Source organism: Gossypium hirsutum, chromosome A04, assembly GCF_007990345.1.
Source record: "Gossypium hirsutum isolate 1008001.06 chromosome A04, Gossypium_hirsutum_v2.1, whole genome shotgun sequence".
Taxonomy (NCBI): Eukaryota; Viridiplantae; Streptophyta; class Magnoliopsida; order Malvales; family Malvaceae; genus Gossypium; species Gossypium hirsutum.
In genome coordinates, this window is record NC_053427.1 from 50,875,114 (window position 1) to 50,887,360 (window position 12,247).

Here is a 12,247-nt window from a genome sequence, read left to right on the forward strand (position 1 = left end):
CCTTCGAATCCTAGAGCTCTACAGGTTTGGCTATGCCCCTAGAACTAAGGTATTTCAGCTTTTAGGACCAAGAAAAAGAAATGGTGTGGTGGCTTTGTACTGGTGTTGCCGTCTGGGACTTTTAGAATTTAGTAGATGAAGGGATCGGTCACGACAAATGAAGAGAAAAGAAGGATGCTGGTCTCAATGAAATTGGCACAACCAACTTCAAAAGTTTCGGCTCTTGTGGCTATTCGGCAAGGGTGATGAAACGAAAGGGAGTAGTAGTTTGGTTTTGGCAAAAGAAGAGAAAGAAAGAAAAAAATGGATGAAAGGAGTGGTGATTTCAGCTAGAGAATAAAAGGAAGAAAAGAAATAACCATATGATGTTTAAACAAAAGAAAACGGCACAACTAAAGCCCCTAATGCCGAAATACTAACTTAAAACCCCTAAGCTGATTTCTCCTCCCTAAATTCCCACTATTCAGCCAACACTAAGCCTCCATTCAAAGCCCCAAAATGTCGCCCCTTATCACTCCTAAATTCATGCATTTAACTGATTCAAACTCTCTCCAACAGAGTTCCATTCGACTTCAAACTTCTGCATGCTCAAGACATAAAAATAACAACACAATTGCCAGCTTAGTGAATTGAACCTTGGCCTTCCCCCAACCACTTACACGCATCTTTTTTTTATCTCCTTAGTGGCGTCACTTAACCACTTTGCCAGGGGCTCTCTTGTGTTACATTTTACCCACATCTTTTAATAAGGCCACCCATCCAATGCCCCTAACTCCTTAAGTCCAAAATTCAAAAATTATACCGGGTTTTGGCCAACACATGGGCCTTTCATAGGCCCATTTACACACTCCAATTATGAATTACACAACCAAATACAAAATTTTTAAAAAAAATTTACCAAAGTCTCTAAAATTACGAAAATCTCGAAAATCAGGGTGTTATAAGTCATTTTGCAAAGTTTAGGGGCAAAATGGTCATTTAGCCCAATTGTGAATTGTTGAGTTCTTAGGTTGATAAAGTGACTTAATAAGTACATTTTTTTTATTATAGATCAGAAAATACCGAATCCAATCCTAGACTAGGGGAAAGTAAAGAAAATCGACTAAATCGACTAGTCGTCACATTTTGTAATTTGAGGTAAGTTGTATATAAATAATACAACTACATTGCTAATGTATGTGTTGAATTGTATTTGAATTAATATAGCATGAATCGCTTGATTTTGGAATTGAGAAAGTATGATGATAATAGAGATAGTAGAGTTCCCGTTTGAACCTAGGAAATAAATCGGATATTCATGCCATGACATATGGGTTATTGTGGGCTAGTGTAAGACATGTCTGGGACATGCATCGGCCACATTATGAGAGCCAGTGTAAGACTATGTCTGGGACATGGCATCGGCATCGAAACGAGTGCTAGTGTAAGACATGTCTGGTACATGCATCGGCTACGATATGATAGTCAGTGTAAGACCATGTCCTGGATATGGCATCGACTTGAGATATGAGCAAGTGTAAGACCATGTCTGGGACATGGCATCGACATCCTACCCCATGTTTTAGGCTTGTTGAATATCCAATAAAGTTCTGTACGGTTCAATGGTGAGTCATGCAGTTAAGCTAATGAGTATGGTATAACCGTGTTGTGAGTGATACATGTACCTATCTAAAATGTATGAGGTATAAGCTCATTATATGCTATATGATTTGTGTTGAATATTGATGAGTAAGTTCTACCTATGCCCAATTTGTGTATTATGAACATGTTGATAAATGGTAAATTTGTGTTGTGTATTTATTTATGTGCAACTTACTAATCTTTATGCTTACTCCCTCTCCTTTTCTATTTTCTTATAGTGCCACCTATCTAGCTCAACGATCGAAGGAAGTCAGAGATATTGATCACACTATCAATCGAAGCCTTCTATAACAGCTCGATTTTTTACCCTATTTTGAACGGTGGTTTTGGGACCATAAATTTGAGTTAAAAAATATTTTAATAATACGTTCTGTGTTTATTTTGTGTGATTTTTCATGTGTGAAATTTTCGTGAATTAATTTTGTTGTTTGTGTGCTCGATTAAATAAAAGGGTTAAATAGCGTAAAATGAAAATTTGAAGGTTAAATGTGAAAGTGCCTAATAGTTGTTATCTTTATAATATGAAACATTTATAATGCAATTAAACCATAATTATATGTAGTGGACGGTTGTAACCTTATGATATAATGGTTTCATAATTATAATAAAGGTTAAGTATGTAAGTTAAATAATATGTTAATACATGTTATAATATAAAATAAAATACAAAAGCCATGCATAATTTTTCTTTAAGTGCCGAAACATCAAATAAAAAGAAAGAAAAAGAGTTTGAGACATTCGGCCATTTCAAAGCTAAATCAAGGTATGTTTTATTTTCAATTTTTGATAATTTTTATGTTTTTGAGATCGTTGCTTTGAATACTACCCGACCCATGCTTCAATTTCTGATTTTGATGAATATTTTGAGTTATGCCATTGATGAATAATTGTGTTGTGTGATGTTTGATGATGAATTATTGAAGATATATTTTGGGTTAGTATGTTTTGTATTGGAAATTTTGATGAATTTGAGTAATTAGGGCTAAATTGCAAAAAAATAATAAATTGAGGGACTAAAATGTGAAATAAATGAATTGTGTGGGCTTGTATGGGCATAATGAAGATTCGACCAAAGCTTGATATGTGTAAATTTTGTATGTTTTGTGTTTTATGCAAATTGGACTAAATTGTAAAAAGTATGAAATGTTAGGGGTAAAATAGTAATTTGCCCATTTATGTGTTTTTGAACTAAAATGAATGAAATTATATTGAATTATTTTATTTTGAATACATTTAGATCAAGAACCAAAAAATCGGATTTGGATCGGAGGAAAACTAAAATCGTCAATTAATCATCCCGTTCCGATTACCATTGCCCTAGGTAAGTTTATAAGCAAATAAAATAGTTATTTTTTTTAAATAAAAATAAGTTACATGTGTTGAATTGATATGTTGGACAATGTATAAATGATAGCCAAATATGTCTACACTTGGGAACTATGTTTACGATTTGATTCGACCAAGATTCGACGTCCGAAAAGCCCCGTACGAACCTTAGGAATAGCTAGGATACATATGTGATGACATAGGATTTCCGATATGTGATCTCTGTAAGACCAGGTTCGGGACATTGGCATCGATATGTGATTTCGAGTAAGACCATGTCTGGGACATCGACATCGTAATTGTGATTCGTGTAAGACCCTATCTGGGATAGTGGCATCGACATGTGATTACATGTAAGACCACGTATGGGACGTTGGCATTGTACGATATGTATTATAATCCAAGTATCCTTTTTAATTCTGAATGGTTCAACGGGCAATGATAAGTTAGGAATGAATGTGGAAACAAGTTAAAGTGAACAGGTATGTGACAATTTATTACCTTTTCGGAAATAACGTAAGTTGATTATTTGATATGTGATACAAGTTATAAATGACGTTAATGGTAGTGATTATGTATATGAAAATCTATATGTGGATTAATGTATAAGTATGTGATATTAATGTTTGATTTTTGAGCTTATATTCGGCCTAATGTTACATGAGAAATAAATTAAAATGTGAAATTCCTATTGGTATTAAAGGATTTATGTGCATTCGATTAATAGGTATTTGAAATGTGAACCTTGAACGTGTTTATAGGGAAGTATATATATTTGGCAAAATAAGGTCTATGTGATATTAAACATGTTAACGAATCAATGTGTGTTTGGAAATGTTATAATTTATGTATAGATAAATGTTTGGTAATTAAATTTCATAAGTATGGCTTGGTTATGCCTTAATAAATCATCAATGCCATTAAGATAATATTTGAATTAAGAATTGAGCTATGAATGAAGTGAATGAAACCATATGTTTAAGTATATGATTGGTCATATTGGGTTTAATGATATATATATATGTATGATATAGAAATGTGAATTTCATACTTATGCCAAAGTTTATATGTGCATTTTTCTATATGGTAATTGAATGTGAAATTATGACTAAGGAAATGTGAATTGTATAAATGTATTATGATAGTACATATTCAGTCAAGTGAAATTTTTATTGATATTGAGTATGAAAGATGATTTTGGATAAAGAACGAATGCATGTTTGGACAAAACTTAATTCATGTTTAGTTATATGTGGATATTTGAATTTACAAGTATGGTTTGGTTACGTCTTATTAAATTATTATTGTTATTGAGCTAAAATTTGCTTATGACTTACTAAGCTAAGATAGCTTATTGTGTGTTTGTATTTTTACTTCTATTTTTAGATTTTGGAGACTAGTTGCAGGCTCGGGGATCGTTAGCGAAGTCTATCACACTATCGACTGCTTTCGGTACTTTTAAAAGTTGAATTAGAAACCTATGGCATGTATAGGCTATTGTATATATTTGTATAAGCCGTGCGAAAATGGCTTGTCCATTTTGTTAATCTTAGAATTTATGCTTTGGCTTGATGATTATGTTTGGTTGATTTGGTTTTGGTATATATAAGTATGGTTATGTTTGATATTTTACTCATGATTTTATTGATTCAAATATGTCTTGTATTTGGTTTTATTGAGAAATGGGATTTTGTGCATATATGGCTAAAACTTTGGTTTTATAATGATAGGTATAAAATTTGAACCATAGTTCATTGAATAACCGAATATAAAATGACTTAATATGGTCTTGTGATTTGGAAAAATTATAATTCCTATATGTATTTTAAAGCATATGAATTTAACTTGTTTATATTCGACAATTGTATTTGGGTTTTGACCATTTGAATAGTAAATTTGGATGCTTTGTTGTGTGTTTTCAAATTATGTTAGTTTATTAATAATTATTTCCGCGTAAGAGATATATGTTTAAGACATGATATTTATATATAATGGATGTGTTAGCTTATTAAAATTCTTTCATTAAGTAAAGAAATGGATAAGAATTATGTTGGTAAATTAATCACCATTTGGTATTTATATATATATTTACATATAAGTATATGAAGTGATGGGTTGATTTATATATAATTGTATGTGCATAGTTGAATATGTATTTGTTGAATTGGTCTTGAATATGAGGTTTGTTACATTGCAAATACATAGTTGTAATGTTCTTAATGTGATATGAATATTTTGGATAATGTTTGGAATTAGTTCTATGTAAGAATATACGCTTGTAAAGGGATTTAGTAAGTTAAAAGTGGATATTGAAATATGCATTACTATATTCGGCTGAGGTTTTGTAAAGTGACTAATTGAATAGTACTTTAAGTTATAAGGAATTAAGTTTGTTATTTTCTAAATGGTGCCAAATGGAACTTGCCAAAAATGAGATGTGTTTGAATATCTTTATTTATTATGTCTTATATATGTGTTTATAGATTGTAGTATTATATTATATTTATGGTATGAACAAATGCAATGTGATAAAATGATATGTTCGGTGCTTATTGCTTATGAATTATAAATCTAATTAGGTGTTTAGAAAGTACCACAATATGATTTGCAAAGAGATTAATTTAGTTTTATTTATATTAATAATTATCTATTTTAAGAGTTTCAATAAAATTATGCATATGATTTTTCAGAAGTTATGTTTCATCTGGAAATACCTCGTAACCCCTTTCTGGTGATGGATACGGGTTAGGGGTGTTACATTTTATTGGTATTAGAGCTATGGTTTAGTCGATTCTAGGACTACCATATCGTATGTGAGTCTAGCTATACATGCCATATTTAACCTGCGATAGTATGATATCTCGCGACTCTGACGAATAAATTATTTTGATGAGACAGATATGTCTTCAAACCGATCTGATTCTAATAGTATAGAATGTGTATTCAAATGTTTGAATGAATATATATATGTGATGAGTTGACACTCGTAAAGGTATGGGTTAAAGTATATGACATTTTGGTTATTGATAAATGTTATAATTATATGAGTATATGAGTTATAACATTTAAGTTATGATGCTATATGAAAATTTCAATTGTGAATTAGTGATTTGAGTTGGCATATGAATTATGAGTTAAGAACAAAGTGATTAAAAGCAAATGTTTATTAAACGTTTTGAGAATGTGAAATTAGAAATGAACTGATTATTTGTGAAAGTATGTGCTATGTGCATTTATGTGCAATTTAAATTTGAGGCTTTACTACCTCACCCCCTTAAAGGTTATAATGGAATCTGTAAAATTTGAGTTAAAATAAACTCATGAGTGTAGAGTTACAGAAGTTCGTGTTAGGAAGATTAATAATGTGGTCAGAAAAGTGAATGAATTAGCAAATGAAGGCAGTATTAAAAGAGATATTGAATAGTTTTGAAGACTATTCAGATTGTGCAAATTCATTGTTACAGAAGAAGTTAACTTCGATTAAATGATCAATTCAGGTATGTTATTTAAAGAAAGTATCAACTGGAAGCTTTTCTGAATTGATTTCTGTTAGTGAAGAGATAATGTGAAAATTTTTGATGACAGAATTAGACAGTTGAATAGTGTTTGAATTGTATTGATGGCTGAGTGCAGTAGTGATAATCGGGCAGTTATTATGACTTCTTTTGGGTATTCTATGTGTATATTTATCCTCAAAAGTATAGGTGACTGTTTAATTATGGAAGGAATTCTTATCGTATGAGAACATTAGCTAAAGATACTAATAAATGAAAGCATCGTTGGTCTATTTGGGTTACGTTCAACATTGTTGTATCTTTCTATGGTATATTATTCCTTGTGTGAATATGTAAGTTGACGGTAAAATCTATATGACATTAATAATTTATTTCTATTGGCTATTGTTCTGTTGAATATACGTGAAGATTATATTGCTTCTGATCTGTGGATTTCAGTATTTATGAGTGACATTGTTCTTTCTAAACATTTTCTGGGATATCATCAGAATTGATATTATTCTATATAGATTGTAGTCCTCAAATATTCTGTGTAGCTTCAGGCGTTGAAATTTCGCTATCCCGGTTTTCTTATGATTCTATGTGATTATCTGTAAGATATCTCTATTTGATAGAGATGACTATATCTATTATAATTATAATTTCTATTCTGAAATTTGGAGTACTGTAGTACCGTTATCAGAGTTATAGAAGTTGTGTTTCTACATTGGTTGCTGTTTAAACCATATTTGATTCTCTTCTGTGTTCAAATGCTTCATTAACAGCTGGGATAATATTTGTTTATATAGTTGAGATATCGTTCTTATTAAGGCTCAATGATTTTTATTTGATTAAGATGACTTCAGCATAATTCAGAGCTTCGATGATTAATATATGAGACAGCTTTATTATAAACTCTTTTCTAGTTCTCGTGAAAGATTCGACATCAGTAAAAGTGAAAATTATAGAAGATCAAGATCAAATCTATATAATGATATGTCTGAAGTTAACCTTCTAACAAGAAGAAAAGATTTCTTTGATATGATTGATTTAGTGGTTTAGTCTGATTTGAATTAATTGATTGAAAGGATGGTTAGGTTATATGTCTTTGAATTTATTCACCGGACTAGAGATAAACTCTAAAAGTATATGTGTGATTTGATGGATAGTCTAGAAGAAGAATTTGTGTTCCTAAAGATTTGATACAAAATTATATCTATCGGGACCATTCTATCTGAGAAATGTTATGGTAAATTAAAGATAATTCGATTGTTGAAGTTTTCTTTTATACGAAGACAATATCAACTGAAATGTTAAATCTAATTCAGTCTGAGTTGAATAAAGAGTTTATGATTTTCAGTCATACATTAATGAGCGGTTTGAAGTGTGTTCTAATGAATGAGTGTACAGAAATATCTTGTGATTCTTTGCAGTTAAAGCTACATGAAAAGGGTTATGCGACATATTCGATGATTATAAAAATTTAAAATGTTTAATGTCAGAGAAAGATCCAAACTTGGAAATAGTAAAAATGGCCTGAACTTTTAAAAGACCTTAAGTTAATATTTGATATTGCAGAGTGAGATCAGAACTTGGCACAACAGAGATAGTTCGAATTGTCAAAAACTTTTGAGTTTGGAAGTTATAAGGGATTCAACGTAAATGGGTTTCTGATTCAGAATTTCAGATCAATGATTAGTTACTGAGAAGTTCTGAAATTGTACAACAACTGCTACATGTAATTTCGGAGTGGTAATTTGTCTGTTCGTTCGGGAATGTTTCAGCATGAGTTGATATCTGAGTAGTAATGAAATACAATTTTGATGAACTTTGAATTGAGATTATTCTTATAATTAAAAATGATAAAGTGATCTAAATTATTATTAACTGCTTGAAGAAATCTCTTTATACGTATGGATTTTCTCTTTTGATAAAACAATTGAGTGATCCGTTCTTGTGTTGATAAGTCTGCACCTGGTGCCAGTCATCATTGTTTTGGATTGAGATCTGAAACTCATATTGTGATTCAGAGAAATTATAGTAATCTGTGATATGAGATTGAATTGAAATCAGGAAACGCAATTCAAATTCTCAAAATGAATTGAAATCAGGAAACGCAATTCAAATTCTCAAAATATTTATTTGACATTGTGTTTAAGAGTTTGAAAGCAATAAAGAAAGACTATTGCATGGTTGCAATTACTGAACTCCATCGTTTCGAGATCGAACTTTGTGAGAAGATGATCCATGGAATTAATTTCATCAAAGGAATTGAGCAGAAAACGAAATTAATTCAATACAGTTACAAGTTGTTTCAGCTTGATATGACATATAGCAGAAGACAGATCAGAATCTTAATTGTGAGATTAAGAGATTTGAAATCCGAAGCTATGTAAAATTTTGAAATGTACTGTGTGGAAGAAAATCCTTAATCTAATTTTTGCTAAGATTTTCGAGGACGAAAATCCCTAAGGGAGGGAGAATTGTAACAGCCCGATTTTTGACCCTATTCAAAACGGTGGTTTCGGGACCACAAATTCGAGTCAAAAAATATTTTAATATTATTTTCTGTGTTTATTTTGTGTGAATTTTCATGTGTGAAATTTCATGAATTAATTTTTTTGTTTGAGTGCTCCTCGATTAAATAAAAGGGCTAAATCACGTAAAATAAAAATTTGAAGGTTAAATATGAAAGTGCCTAATTGTTGTTTTCTTTATAATATGAAGCATTTATAATGCAATTAAACCATAATTATATGTAGTGGACGGTTATAACCTTATGATATAATGGTTTCATAATTATAGTAAAGGTTAAATATGTAACTTAAATAATATGTTAATATATGTTATAATATAAAATAAAATACAAAAGCCATGCATCATTTTTCTTTAAGTGCCGAAACTTCAAATAAAAAGAAAGAAAAAGAGTTTGAGACATTCGACCATTTGAAAGCTAAATCAAGGTATGTTTTATTTTCTATTTTTGATAATTTTTACGTTTTTGAGATCGTTGCTTCAAATACTACCCGACCCATGCTTCAATTTCTGATTTTGATGAATATTTTGAGTTATGCCATTGATGAATAATTGTGTTTTGTGATGTTTGATGATGAATTATTGAATATATGTTTTGGGTTAGTATGTTTTGTATTGGAAATTTTGATGAATTTGAGTAATTAGGGCTAAATTGCAAAAAAAAAATGAGGGACTAAAATGTGAAATAAATGAATTGTGTGGGCTTGTATGGGTATAATGAAGATTCAGCCAAAGCTTGATATGTGTAAATTTTGTATGTTTTGTGTTTTATGCAAATTGGACTAAATTGTAAAAAGTATGAAATGTCAGGGGTAAAATAGTAATTTTCCCATTTATGTGTTTTTGGACTAAATTGAATGAAATTATATTGAATTATTTTATTTTGAATACATTTAGATCAAGAACCAAAGAAATCTGATTTGGATCGAAGCAAAACTAAAATCGTCGATTAATCGTCGTGTTCCGATTAACGTTGTCCGAGGTAAGTTTATAAGCAAATAAATGTAGTTATTTTTTTAAATAAAAATAATTACATGTGCTGAATTGATATATTGGAGAATGTATAAATGATAGCCAAATATGTGTACACTTGGGAACTATGTCTACGATTCAATTCGACCAAGATTCGACGTCCGAAAAGCCCCGTACGAACCTTAGGAATAGCTAGGATACATATGTCATGACATAGGATTTTCGATATGTGTTCTCGTGTAAGACCACGTCTGGGACGTTGTGATCGATATGTGATTTTGACTAAGACCATGTCTAGGACATCAGCATCGTAATTGTGATTCGTGTAAGGCACTATCTAGGACAGTGGCATCGACATGGGATTACATGTAAGACCACTTCTGGAATGTTGGCATTGTACGATGTGTTATAATCCAAGTATCCTTTTTAATTCCGAATGGTTCAATGGGCAAGGATAAGTTACGAATGAATGTGGAAACAAGTTAAAGTGAACAGATATGTGACAATTTATTACCTTTTCAAAAATAAGGTAAGTTGATTATTTGATATGTGATACAAGTTTTGTAAAGGTATACATATTCACTTGTATATGGCCATGGGAATTGGCTCATTTTGATGTAGGTTATGACCTACAAGTTTATGCATGCTTATGTTCAGTTGTGCTAGTAAAGATGAAATATGGTATGTCACTTTTAAACACATGGAATGTGACCAAATCACATGGGATGGCTAGACCATAATTGGAAATGAGTTATAATAATGAGCCAATCTTAAAAGTGTTATAAGGCGTAAAAATCCTCAATACAAAGGAAATAACCTAGCATGTGTAAAACCGATGAGATGAGGTTTGCATGCAATGAGGTTTATCAAGGTCATTTAAGAGTATAATTAGGCCATGCCAAGTACTATTGAAGCCTATAAGTGAGAGTGGATGTTAGAGGGTGACCAAAGGCTTGGAAAATAGCCTAACAAGGTCCACACGGGTAGACACACGGGCGTGTGTCTAGGCCGTGTATGACACACGGATTGCCCCATGGGCATGTGGTATGGCCGTGTGTCCCCTGTACCTAAAATTTTGTAGTTAGAATGCATGGTAGTAAACACACGGGTAGAGGACACGACCGTGTGCCCCTAAATGCATGTTGACGTCATAAACAAAATGCTCGAGTTTTTGGACATGGACGATCACACGGGCGTGTCTAGACCATGTGAAGGACACGGGCCAGGGACACGGGCGTGTGCTTGGCCGTGTGAAAACCCCTAAAGGTTCGAAATAGAAAATAAATTCAATTAATTCCACACGGGTAGGGGACACGGGCGTGCCCCAAAGCACACGGGCGTGTGCGTTGCCTCTACATGGGCGTGTGAGGCTTTACCTAAAAAATTTTTCATGAACTTTCGCAAGTTCTCAATTTAGTCCCGGATCGTCCTCAATGTATGTTTTGGGTCTCGTAGGCCCATAATAGGGACACTAAAATGTTGTTCAAGTGGTTTCAAATTGGAACGAAATTTTATAACCCGTATTTCCCAAAAATGTTCAAGTACATGTCTAGTAACACCTCGTACCTAGTCCCGATCTCCGGTGTAACACCCCTTACCCGTACCTGAGGCTGGGATAAGGTACGAGGCGTTATCGGACAAACATACAAACATTAAACTAAAATACAGGCCATAAAATTTCATTCATATTTCAAAACGTTCATTCACTTACACATAGTCCCTTATTTGAGTCTACGAAGCCCAAAACATACTTTAGAAAGGGTTCGAGACTAAACCGAGAACTTACAAAAATCTTGGAAAATTCATGCTTTAAGGCTCCACACGCCCGTGTCCAAAAGTCGTGTTCCATACACGGCTGAGACACATGGTCGTGTCTCTGCCTGTGTGGAATATACTTAGGCTATTTTCCAAGCTTTGGTCAACCTTAATCTCTTACACACTTAGACAAAATCAAAAGCATATAACATGGTATTCATTTAATGATTAAATATTCTCAATTAAACCACAAACATAGCATTTGTATGTCATCATACATGTGTATCTCATACTCATTTTACCTTATTTATTATAGTACCACTTATACATTTATACCAAGATTATCATCTTACCAAATATCTTCAGCTTAATCATCAAGCATTCATATTTAAAACTAGATCATATCTTTATAAAATACCACAATTCAGATGCGCAAAATAACATGTTTGCCTGAAACATTTTAATTCAACTCCATACCCAACAAGCATTACATTGAGACTAGTCATATATATATGTATACATGT